The sequence below is a fragment of the Aquila chrysaetos genome (assembly GCF_900496995.4).
Source record: "Aquila chrysaetos chrysaetos chromosome W unlocalized genomic scaffold, bAquChr1.4 W_unloc_1, whole genome shotgun sequence".
NCBI classification, from domain to species: Eukaryota; Metazoa; Chordata; class Aves; order Accipitriformes; family Accipitridae; genus Aquila; species Aquila chrysaetos.
In genome coordinates this window covers 5,628,214-5,641,656 of record NW_024470321.1, presented here as the reverse complement: position 1 = coordinate 5,641,656, position 13,443 = coordinate 5,628,214, and the positions used below count along the sequence as shown (strand labels likewise).

Below are 13,443 nucleotides of genomic sequence, written 5' to 3'. Positions count from 1 at the left end.
GCCACTCTTCCCAGTTTTGTAGCATCTACGAACTTGCTGACACACAGGGTACACTCTGTCCTGTCATCTAGGTCATTAATGAAGATGTTAATCAGTATTGGAGCCAGTATCAACCTCTTTGCCACACTGCTGTTAACCAGCCTCCAGATAGACTTTGTGATTCTGATCGCAACCCTTTGAGCCTGTCACTTCACAGTTTCCAGTCCACTCAAATGTCCACTTATCTAGTTGGTACTTCATCAGTTTGTCTATGAGGATGTTATGGGAGACGGTGTCAGAAGTCTTACTAAAGTCAAGATAAACACCAGCCACTGCTCTCCCCTCATCCACCAAGCCAGTCACCTCATCGTAGAAGGCTATCAGGTTGGTCAGACATCATTTCCCCTTCATAAATCCATGCTGACTACTCCCGATCACCTTCTTGTCCTTCATGGGCCTGGAAATGGTCTCCAGGATTAGTTGCTCCATCACCTTCCCAGGGATCAAGATGAGGCTGAACAGGCCTGTGGTTCCCTGGATCCTCATTCTTGCCCTACTTGAAGATAGGACTGACGTTTGCTTTCCTCCAGTTGTCAGGAACCTCTCCTGATTGCTATGACCTTTCAAAGATAATCAGGATTGGCCTTGCAATGACATCAGCCAGCTCCCTCAGCACTCGTGGGTGCATCCCATCATGCTCCATGGACTTGTGTTTGTCCAGTTTGTTTAAATATTCCTTAACCTGATCCTCCTCCACTGGTCACAAGTCTGCCTTGCCCTGGACTTTCCCACTCATTTCAGGGACATGGGGTTCCTGAAGGCAAGTCTTACCAGTAAAGACCAAGGCAAAGAAGGTATTGAGTACTTCAGCCATGTCCTTTGTGACCAGGTCCTCATTCCCATTCAGCAGAGGGCCCACATTTTCCCTAGTCTTCCTTTTGCTGCTGATATACCTGTAGAAACCTTTCTTGTTGCCTTTCATGTCCCTCACCAGATTCAAATCCAGGCGGGCTTTGGCTTTCCTAACCCCATCCCTGCGCACTTGGATTGTGTCTCTATATTCCTCCCAGGTCACTTTTCCCTGCTTCCACCTCCTGTATGCTTCCTTTTTATGTTTGAGTTTAGTCAGGAGCTCTTTGTTCATCCGTGCAGTCCTCCTGCTGCCTTTGCTTGATATCCTGCTCTTTGGGATGGACTGTTCTTGAGCTTGGAGGAAGTGATCCTTGAAAATCAGCCAGTTCTCTTGGATCCCTCTTCTCCCAAGGACCATCTCCCATTGGATGCTTCCATGCATACTCCTGAATAGGCCAAACCTGCTCTCCTGAATTCCAGGGTTGTGATCTTGCTTAATGCTTTGTTTCCCTCCTCTCGGGATCCTGAACTCATCTGCCATCTCATGGTCATTGCAGCCAAGGCTGCCCCCGACCTTCACATCCCTGACCAGTTCTTCCTTGTTTGTAAGTATGAGGTCCAGCAGAGCACCTCTACGTTGGCTCCTCAATCATCTGCATCAGGAAGTTGTCATCAATGCAGTCCAGAAACCTCCTGGATTGCTTGTGGCCTGCTGTGTTATCCCTCCAACAGATATCGGGGTGGTTCCAGTCCCCTATGAGGACCAGAGTCTGCAAACATGAGGCTTCTTCCAGTTGTCTGAAGAAGGCCTCATCTACTTCTTCCTGATCCGGTGATCTATAGCAGACACCCACCACAGTGTTGTCCACATTGTTCTGCCCACTAATCACGACCCATAAGCTCTCAGCTGGCTCATCACCCATCCCTACTCAGGGCTCCATGCATTCCCGCTGCTCTCTCACATAAAGGGCAACTACCCCTCCTCGACTTCCTGGCCTGTCCTTCCTAAAGAGCCTGTATCCATCCACTGCAGCACTCCAGTTGTGTGAGCTATCCCACCATGTCTCCATGATCCCAATGAGTTCATAACCCTGTAACTGCACACAGAATTCTAATTCCTCCTGTTTGTTCCCCATGCTGTGTGCATTAGTGTACAGACACTTCAGAGAGGCACCCAGCTGTGCTGGTTTCCCAGAAAGGGTATGAGAGCTTTCCCCACAGTTCTGTCTGGTAGGCACTTTCTTTTTTATGTGGATACCCTTGGGGTGGGCCCCCTTCAGCCCTGTTTTGTTGATTACAAGGTCCCTTCTGTTCACATTATCCCACACTCTTTGCTTGCCAACCTGGTCCACCCTTTCCTCAGGTGATTGTTGGTCACTCTCTCCCTTCCCCGTCCTTCCTAGTTTACCCCAGGTTGGCCAGCCTGTTGGCAAAAAAGCTTTTGCCCCATTATTCAGGTGGATCCCATCTCTTCCAAGGAACCTTCGATCCTCAAAGAGGGTCCCATGGTCATAAAAACTAAAACCCTGTTGCCGACACCAGCTGTGCAACCTATTGTTGACCTGCAGGATCTGTCCAGTCCTCCTCAAGCCCTTCCCCCTCACCAGCAGGATAGAGAACACCACCTGGACCTCCATGCCCTTGACCATTGCCCCCAGAGACACATAGTCACGCTTGATACTTTCCAGGTCACCCCTGGCAGTGTCATTGGTGCCCACATGGAAGAGCAGCAGGGGGTAATAGAGCCCGTCAAGCCTCAGCTGTCTTGCAACAGCATCCTGGATCCAAGCCCCAGACTCCATCCCCTGCAGCAGGGAGTCTCCCACTACTATCGCTTGCGGTTTCCTCCTGTTTTTCCTGCATGTCTTAGGTCCAGCTGGCTTGAGTGCATTGTTGGACAAAGCTCCCAGGCCCTTGTCAGCTATGAGGGTACTGACTCTGTGATTGCAAATTTTGAGGTGGAGCAGCAGCCTTCCTCCTGGTGCCAGAAGTCACAAGCTTCCAGCCTTTGCCATCATGGAAGTCTCAGAGATCTGGTTGACCTCCTTCTTCTCATCTCTGATGCTGCGCAGTCTTTTGACATCCTCCTGCAGCTTCTTAACTTGGCGACACAGATCCTCAATGAGCACACAACTGCTGCGGACTAGAAGACTGTCTTCCAGTGCCCTGGCCTCAGCAAGAGGCCCCAGGCACCCCCTGCAGAGCTGCATTCTCCTTCTGGAGCTCTGTCTGGGTTGAAACCTGTGATGTTACAGGGTCAGTTGTTGCAATGGCTGCTAGGGACCATGCCCTGTGGTGTATCACCACCATTGCTGAGGAAGTATATTCTGTTCTGAGCAGAGTTGCTGGTCCCCTTCTTTGTGTCCTTCTGTGCAAACTGCTGCATCTGATGGCTGTTTCTGTTGGCAGTGCTCTGCAGCACAGATTTAATTTAGGTTGGAAGGGACCTCTGGAAGTCTCTGGTCTAACCTCCTGCTCAAAGCAGGGCCAACTTAGAACAGATTGCTCAGGGCCTTTTCCAGTCATGTTTTGGATATGTCCAAGGACAGAGATTCCACAACCTCTGGGCCCCTGTTCCAGTGTCTGACCACCCTCGTGATGAAAAACATTTTCCTCATATCTAATTGCAATTTCCCATGTTCCAACTTGTTCCAGTTGCTTCTCATCCTATCCCTGTGTGCCTCTCAGAAGCCTGGCTGTCTTCTCTACACCCTCCCATTAGCTAGCTGTAGACAGTAATAAGATCTCCCGAGCCTTCTCTTCTTAAGGCTGAACAAAACCAGCTCTCTCAGACTTTTCCTCGTATGTCATGTGTGCCAGGGCCCTAATCATGTTGGTGGGTTCTGCTGGACTTCTCCAGTGTGTCCATGTCTCTCTTGTACTGGGGGGCCCAAAACCGGACATGGTACTCCATATGCAGTCTCACAAGTGGCAAAAAGAGGGGGCAGAATAATTTCCTTCACCCTGCTGGTGCCCCTCTTGCTAATGCAGCCTAGTATGGGGTAGGCCGCCTTTGCCACAAGGGCTCCCGCAAGGGCTCACTGCTGCCTCATCATCCACTTGTCCACCAGGACCCCCAGGTCCTTTTCTGCAAAGCTGCTTTCTAGCCAGTTGGCTCCAACCTGTCCTGTTGAATGGGGTTATTCCTCCCCAGGTACAGGATTTGCTTTTGCCTTTGTTGAACTTCATGAAATTTGTCAGTTCATTTCTCCAGCACCAATATTACTGTTGCCTAGCTGCTTTGTGGAATGCTTCTTAAACTGTACAACTCTTAAAAGTATTCAAACAGTAATTGTGCTTTCAGCTATATCATTTAAATATATACCTGCTAAAATACAGAAGGAGGGCACTTGGAAAAGAAACAGGGTTATAGGGTTGCATTCTGGAGATCATGGTTTAGGTCAAGTAGACCGTCCACTCTGAATTCCTTAAGTCTCTTTGGAATATTTTTTGTTCTTCAGTCTCCCAAGGATAATGTGTTTCCTGCAACATTGGTGAATGCTTTTTAGAGGCTACTTCTACACTGACATGAAAAATCCTATGGCATATTTTTGCATTTACTTAAAACTGTCATGCCATACAGCTGAGCATAATGAACACTAGTGATGTTTGTATACCTTTGTAAAGTGCCTCTGTGCAAAATCCTAAATTGCTGCCATTTTGGAGCAAATGGGACCTCATCAACCTTTGAACCAACAGAATATTTTTCAAGCCTTTAGTTTAGAAATACTGTGATGTCATAAAACCAGCTTTATCTGTTATGCAACCTCCTCCATGCACTGCAGTTTGGAAATACTGCTCTAAAATACTGCTTTTAAAGAAGTCGTGACAGACTCTGAAGCCACATTTCTGGACTATGTTTCTTCAGATTTTATTCGTGAAATTTCACTTAATGGATGGGACAGCACAATGGAGCTTTGTTTTTTAAACAGTCTGTAATGCAATCAGAAATAATCAAAAAACATTTTTCATGGGCTATATACAAAAAATAAGAGCCTGCAGGTTGCAGTTTGGGAGTACCTGCTCTAGATGAAGTAGCTTCTGGGTTAACTCAGGTTTGCTCATAATTTAAAACTAGGCCAGAACCTTTAGAACATTTGGATTCCACCCTCTTATGGTTATCTTGTTCTTGTAAGGTTATTTCAAATCATTGCTGTGACAGTTGTGCAAACCTCCCTATTTAGTGTGGTAAGAGACTGAGGTTGTGCTTGTTTTCCAAAACCAAAAGACTTATTTGAATACTTCACCAATAATAAGCAGCTTTGTTAATCTAAAAAATGATGTAAATTGATTTGTTTTGGATGAAAGCTGCTCTCGGTAACTTTCACTTCCTGCAAATATGGTGCAAAGTATTTGGTGGAAGCTTAGCAGATTTGTTTTCAGTGTCTGCACTCGGTCTGTTAGCTTATCAAACTGTTAAATGTTGTACAGTACTTTCTGAAAATGCAAATGTCAGATTGGATTAGTTTAAAATTAGGTCAGTTGTCAGTATCATTTCCCACTGTCCTAGTGCTTACCCTATGCTCTACCATGAGCTTTCATACAGGGTGTTTGTTCCCTTTGTTCTTACTTTAATAGAATACATGAAACAAAAAAAAAAGAACAGTTCTTTTGTCTTGTAGCTGCAAACACTGTCTGAACATTCCACAATGATGTAAACTTATTTTATCATAATGGATTTACTGTGGTTTGAGAGTATGTGCTTAGCTAGTCCTGCGAGGAGCAGGGAGTTGGACTTGATGATCCTTATGGGTACCTTCCAACTAGAGATATTCTCTGATTCTATGATTCTGATTTTAAAGCAAAAATGACTTGATGGTGTGGTAGGATTTGTCAGATCATGCCTCTTGCATAGACAGTTGCTTTCATGGCTTATTTTCCTTTGTTAGATGGTTACAAATGTCAACTTCTTTCATGACATTTCTTTAGCATGAATTATTTCTTAAACATGATTAGCTGTTCTATACCATTACATTAGTTTTATGAAATATTAGAAAATCATTCACTAAGAAGCTGAAATAAATCTGCAGTCTGATGCTGTTCCCATTGAATTTGAGAGCAGAGTTCTGAATGAAGTGCATAATAGGGTATTTTGAGTCACCTTTGACATAGTGTCTGGACTGTGGAGTTCTAGCTCAAAATTTTTTTCCTTTCTATTTTTGACACGTGCTTTTCTTTTTTCGTGTGTGAGATCCATCATTGTGTATAGTTTCTAGTTTTGTCTGGAAAAAAATCTGATTTTGGGGAACAGTTGCAATTGCTTATCTGTGGAGTTTAAAAAAATAAAAATAAATCCTACCAGTGTGTGCAGAAGCTGTTGTTCAGGATATGTATGCTATTTCTTAATGTCAGTGTCAATTAATTTAATGGAGAGCCTTCAGTATGAGCCAGTTCCAATTACTTTTGCAATAGCCTGGTGATAGCAAACTATAGCATATTTCTCTATCTGAAAAAGATTATAAGTAATGTGAAAATGCTTGGTTTTATTTGTAAATAAGAAACAGAATCCAATTTTTCAGTGGCTGCTTTCACACTGGTTTAAAGTAAATCTGGCAGACTTAAGTTGTGAGCATGAACATAAAATGTTGAGTGCATCCATGATTCAGGCTTTCTGTTTGCAGTTCCTAATACTAATTAGTCATAAATCTTTATCTATAAAGTGTTACCCTGTAGTCCTGTAATACTGTATTTCCACTGGTAGTTTTGTGTTGTTTGCAAGGCCTCAGGACTGAAGTTTGTCAGGCCTGCTCTGTCTGAACTTTTCTTGATCTGTCCATAGCTTTGTTTTAACTTGGTTTAGCTGTAACAGCAATTTTTATAATTGATCAAGTGTCTATGGATAATATGATTTTCCTTTGTTTATCTTTGTATGGTGCCACCATGGTTTTATGATTCTAACATAATAATGTACTGTAGAGAAATACAGGCCTGGTATGATAGCAGAGGCCTTGAGAATTTGAGACACAGGATGCGGTGTAGAGGAGTACAGGCATGGGATGATAAGAGATGGGGCACAGGCTTTTGGCACCAGAGACCCCATGGCTATAAACCCACCAGTGGTCAGTTAAAGAAATGCAAACCTGGAGATGGACAAAACTGATTTTAGGGGTAACAGAGAATATTGAAATAGTACCTAGCATCTGTAAAAAGCCACCATATATAGTAAATTCGGATGAACCTGGAGCTGCAGACCAATGAAGAAAGAGCAAAGATTGTAAAAGCATGTTAGCAAACATAAACAAATTACTCCAAGTGGATCCTGGAGTGAAGAAGAAGCCACCAACATGAACACCATATTCTTCCTGGTGAAGGACTCCAGATGCTGACAACTTGCTGTAGCACTCCCACACCCCACACCCCCCCACCAGAATGAAACCACCTACTTCAGGCCCAAGAAGAGCAGTGGAAGGGTGAACACAACACCAAGAACAGGGGTAGAAACTAAGGAGTGGGTGTATAACAATTTGAACTTTACTATTATTCTTTCTTTTTCTGTAATAGTTAGATCCGGACTAATAATGGTTAGACTGTTAAGACTTCAATTATACTAACAATAAATTCTTGAATATATATATTAAAAAAAAGAGGTGTGCTTCCCCTTTGACTGTAAACAAGATTTTGAGCATAATAGGTCTTGGCATAATAGGCCCCTGCCCCCTCACAGAACACCTCTTAACTTAATTATCTAAGAAGAGATGTTCATCTTGGAAGTAAAAAGGATATCTGCCAGTTGGGTGAATCTTGCATTTCTTCAATAAGCAGGTCTATAAGTTCAGGTCTTTAGAGTCCTTGGGTTTATATTTAAACCAACTGCAAAGCAATAGAATGGCAATGATGCTTATTTTCAATCATTGTTGTCACAGTAATAGTACATAAGAGGTTTTCATGGGATTAGGATGAAATATCTTTGGTTATAAAGCAGTTAGAGTTACAGTAATACTGCTTCATGATAAGAGACAATTTCAGGTGTTTATTATCTCCCCCATTCTTGGAGGAATGTGATGGTATAGAAATATCCTTATGAAGGTGTCGCAGAAAAACCTGGTCTTCAAATGCATGGGCATATTTGCATAGGAGGAGATGTAGTTTGGGGCAGAAGGGTTCAGTCAGATATAACTTCTATTTTTTTTTCCAGGAAAATTTAACATATTTCTGTGTTTGGGATTAAAGATTGCATGCTTTGTGATTTATGATTCCATGTGTGCGCAAGATCATTAAGCAATTTGTATTTAAATTCTTTAAATCTGAGAAAGTTGGAATAATAATGGGTGGGATTCTTTTCTTGCATCTTATGCTGACTTTACTTTGGAGGAGCCACTCTCAATTTGTACTGCTGTAAATGAGGAAAGGCTCTTGGAGAGTGGGGGAGGAAACTGTTTCTTCAGAGTAATGTTTAAATGGGGAAAAATTCCTTTTATATACTCTCCTGGTGCAGATCTCTTCATTTTTAAAAAACTGTTAAACATGAAACTTTTCTTTTTTCTCAAACCAAAAAGAAAAGGAGGAAATTAATCTAAGCAGAGACTAATTCAGAACAACTAATAGATTGAGCCCTGGCATTAGTGTATAGATTCCTGTTTGACTTAAGAGTCTTTGCAAGTTCTTCTCTAACTATTTTCCATCTCTGTTTATTACATGCTAAACAGATGGCCCAGAAATTAGCCAAAGGCAGGAAGAAGGTGCAGTACAACCACCATTAGCTTGATGTTATGTCTGTTCTTTTGTTTGCTTTGTTGGGGTTTTTTTTTCCTTTTTATTTTGTGCTTTGCTTTTCTGCATCCAGCAAGGTTTTTTAGGTTTATTTCTGAGCTACCATATCAGTTAACATTTCTCAGGAATCAATTGCCTGGTTGGCTGTCATTAGCCATTGCTTATCATTAGCCATTTTGTGTTAGAAATAGGGTAAAGATTTGACTTATCAAAGGGATACAGGTAGTACCGAAAACACATACCAAAGAAATAGGACTGATGTGTCAAAGGTTTTATTCTGTAAACTGGCAAAGTAAAAAAAAAAATGCTTTTTTTTATTCCTCTATAGAGTGTTTTGCTTGATTCACAGCTGTGTCAAATAAAGGAAAAAAGTATAGACACACAATTATATGCTGACTGACTCATATTTTAGTAATATGTTATGATTATGGAGTTCTTAAATAGTCATCAGATTTTTTAAAAGGCACTTAAAATTGCAAGCATTTGCTTTTTGTTTACGAAGGTACGGCTTCTGGAGGGAGTTAGCACGTTAATAGTATGTCGTCTGACTGTGAAGACCCTCTTGCCAGAACTGCACTAGAAGTTATTTAAAACTGCACCTGTGGTACACATTTTTCCGTTATTTTGAGCAGTCACTGTTGTTAAGCCCCTGTATGGGAAGGGAGGTCAGAATGGCTTTTCTGGGATTAAAAATTTTACAAATTGCATCTAACCCACTTTCATATCTAATACAGGGTTTCCATATCTTTTTGTTTATCTTTAGCTTCTGCAATCTAATACTTTGTTTTGAATTGCTGTTCTGGTGACTGTGTCTTGTTTGTGATCTAATATCATTATTAAGGGTGTTACCTAATGTTACTGACTCTATTCCATTTATTTGCAGGCTCCAGAAGGTGAATCTCAACCCATGACTGAAGTGGACCTCTTCATTTCTACACAGAGAATAAAAGTATTGAATGCAGACACACAGGTATGGACAAAGAAGCACCTTTGCCAGGTCAGGCCTTGTCAGTGTTATAATAATAGTCCTTTGAAATAGACCTTCATCTACCTGCCAAAATTTGACTTTCAGGGAGTGCTGGCTCTTATAGTTCCCTCCAAGACTTCCTGGTCAGAAATCTATGCTCAAGAACCATGTCACACATGGAATTAATCAGAGTTGTCTGATTTGGCAGGTATGCAAATTGCAGTCAGCCCAAAAGATAAGAAGCTTTGTTCACATTATGCAGCATTCTAGGCAGTGTAGTACCATAATATGACGAGTACCAATTGTCCCCAGACAAGCCTAAAGTATTTGGTTGTGATAACTAATTTGAAGTCCTTAGTCCTCAGCATGTTGTGTGTGTTCAGGCCAAGATACCCAAGTCTTTGTGTTCTTTTCCAGAGTAACTTTCATTTTCAAAATGTGCTTTTTCTTGGTTTGTTTTTTTTTGAAAGTGAGGCTGTTGGTTCCTCTTGGCACCTCCTTTCATACAGGAGACTTTTTTCCTTTTTGTAGACATTTACTTAATAAAGGTGTCATACTGCCATTAATCTCTTTATAAAACACCAAAAGTGCAATAAGAATTTGCTTAAAACAGTGTCTGATATGATACCATTTTTTCTATCCTCCAGGAAACTATGATGGATCATCCTCTGAGGACCATTTCTTACATTGCGGATATAGGGAATATAGTTGTTCTGATGGCTCGTAGACGAATGCCGCAATCAAATTCCCGGGACAATGTGGAAGCATCTCACCCTTCCCAAGATGGAAAAAGGCAATACAAAATGATTTGCCATGTCTTCGAGTCTGAGGATGTAAGGATTTTTTTTTACCTTGTGATTTTTCTAGGAGGTAAAATGTGAGCACATCTTGACAGGCTTGAAAGTCTATAGCAAATGGTCCTCTTTGGCTTGTTTGTTAATTGTATAAAAATATTTCATCGAAGTAGAAGAACTTGCTTTCTCTTTGCATGAGGGAACCCTGTGCTTTACTTGCAAAGCCAGTATTTCTAGAACTTCCTTTATTTCAAGTTAATTTAATACTTTCCTACAGACAGTGAGGGGCAGATTCTAAAAGAACACTGTTGCCACAGCTTACATATACCAGCTCAGGATTTGTGAGAGTGAGCATCCATCAAAGCAGCTTATTTTCATAGGGAGCTTCCATTTCCTAGTGTTGCCATGAGGATCGCTGATACATGCCATAAAGGAATGTTTGGGGCTTTTTTTGTTTCTTGGGGTTTCCTTTTGATATGATGATGGAGTTCAGAAGGAGCAGCCGAAATTATTCCCCCCCCAGTATGATCTTCTCCATAATTTGTCCAGGTACTGAGGTTAGACTAAAAGGTCTGTAGTTCCCTCACGCCCTTCTTGTAAATTGGAATAACAGTGGATAGCTTCCAGTCAGTGGGGACCTTCCAGATTCTCAAGACCTTTGGTAGATGATTGAGAGGGGTCCTGCTGTAACATCCACTAGCTCCTTCAGTACTCTGGGATGAATCCCATCAGGCCCCATGGACTTATGAACATTTAACTGATACAACTGGTGCTTCACAATTTCAGTGTCCACAAATGGAAAGTCACTGTTCCCACAGTCATGGTCCTCCAACTCAGAGGGCTGGGCAGCCCAAGGTCTATCAGTATTATTACAGCATTGAATGCCTCTGCCTTTTCTTTATCCCTATTAGGTGACCATCTTCAACAAGTATCAGTCCAATGTATTCTTTAGACCTCCTCTTGCTATTAACATACTTAAAAAAGCCTTTCTTCTTGTCTGACACAACCCTGGCCAGTTTCAACTCTAGTTGAGCTTTGACCTTTCGTGTCTTTTCCCTGCATATGCGAACCACGGCTCTGTAATCTTCCTGTGAAGCCTGACCTTGCTTCCAGACATCATGCAATTTCTTTTTCCTCCTGAGTTCCAAGAGGAGTTCCCTGTTCAGCCAAGTTGGTCTTCTGCCCCGCTTGCTTGACTTGCGACACAGTGGAATTGCCTGCTCCTGTGCTTTTAAAAAGTGGTTCTTAAAGACTGACCAGGTGTGGTGGGTTGACCCAGGAGCCCACCAAAGCTGTTCTATCACTCCCCCTCCTCAACTGGACAGGGGAGAGAAAATATAACAAAGGTCTTGCGGGTTGAGATAAGGACAGGGAGAGATCACTCAACCACTTACCGTCACAGGCAAAACAGACTTGACTTGGGGAAAATTAACTTAATTTATTACCAATCAACCAGAGTAGGGTAATGAAATAAAACCAAATCTTAAAACATCTTCCCCCCACCCCTCCCTTCTTCCCGGGCACAGCTTCACTCCTGAATTTCTCTACCTACCCCTCACCAGCAGCACAGGGGGATGGGGAATGGGGGTTATGATCAGTTCATCACATGTTGTCTCTGCCGCTTCATCCTCTTCAGGGGCAGGACTCCTCACACTCTTCCCCTGCTCCAGCGTGGGGTCCCTCCCACGGGAGACAGTCCTCCATGAACTTCTCCAACGTGGGTCCTTCCCACGGACTTCAGTTCTTCACGAACTGCTCCAGCATGGGTCCTTTCCACGGCATGCAGTCCTTCAGGATCACACTGCTCCAGCATGGGTCACCCATGGGGTCACAAGTCCTGCCAGAAAACCTGCTCCAATGTGGGGTCCTTTATCTATGGGTCTGCAGGTCCTGCCAGGAGCCTGCTCCAGCCCGGGCTTCCCACAGGGTCACAGCCTCCTTCAGGCACATCCACCTGCTCTGGCATGGGGTCCTCCACAGGCTGCAGGTGGATATCTGCTCCACTGTGGACCTCCATGGACTGCAGGGGGACAGCCTGCCTCACCATGGTCTTCACCACAGGCTTCAGGGGAATCTCTGCTCCAGCGCCTTGAGCACCTTCTCCCCCTCCTTCTTCACTGACCTTGGTGTCTGCAGGGTTGTTTCTCTTACATGTTCTCACTCCTCTCTCCAGCTGCCATTTCTGCGCCCGCCACAACTTTTTTTTTTCCTTCTTAAGTATGTTATCACAGAGGCGCTACCACTATCACTGATTGGCTCAGCCTTGGCCAGTGGTGGGTCCGTCTTGGAGCCGGCTGGCATTGGCTCCATGGGACATAGGGGAAGCTTCTAGCAGCTTCTCACAGAAGCCACCCCTGTAACCCCCCCTGCTACCAAAACCTTGCTACACAAACCAAATACACCAGCACTCGTGGACTCCTAAGCCCTCAAAAGCAGGTTCCCGTGGTACTCTGCTAAATAGCTCCCTGAATAGCTCTAAAGTTTGCTCTCCTGAAGTCCAGGGTAGCAACTCTGCTGACCTTTTTTCTCATTACACTGAAAATTTTAAACTCGACCATTTCATGATCACTGTGGCCAAGACAGCCACCTACCATGACATCCCCCACGAGCCCTTCTCTATTCACAAACAGCAAGTCTAGGAGGGCATCTTTCCTAGGTGGCTCACTGAGTACTTGTGACAAGAAGTTACCTCCTACAAACTTCAAGAATTTCCAAGACCTGCTCATCACAGCAGTATCATATTCCCAGTTGATGTCTGGGAAGTTGAAATCTCCCATAAGGACAAGGGCTACCGATCCAGAAATTTCTCCTAATTGCCTATAGAGTAACTCATCAGTGCTTATATCCTGACTGGGCGATCGGTAGTAGACACCCCACTACAACATCTCCTTTGTTTTCCATCCCCCTAATCCTCACCCAGAGGCTCTGAACCACATCATCACTAACTGTAAGGGCTGTGCAATCAAACCACTCCCTTATGTAGTGTGACACCTCCACCTTGCCTGCCCTGCCTTTCCCTCCTGAACAGCCTGTAGCCCTCCATCCCAGCACTCCAGTCATGGGACTCATTCCACCAAGTCTCACTAATACCAATGATATCGTAGCTCTGGGAGCTGACCAATGCTTCCAGTTCATCCTGTT

At 43.4% G+C, this 13,443-nt stretch overlaps 1 pseudogene; it reads left to right on the top strand.

The window, feature by feature from the left end:
- Positions 1-13,443, top strand: part of LOC121232905 — a 99,057-nt pseudogene that overhangs the window by 62,636 nt on the left and 22,978 nt on the right.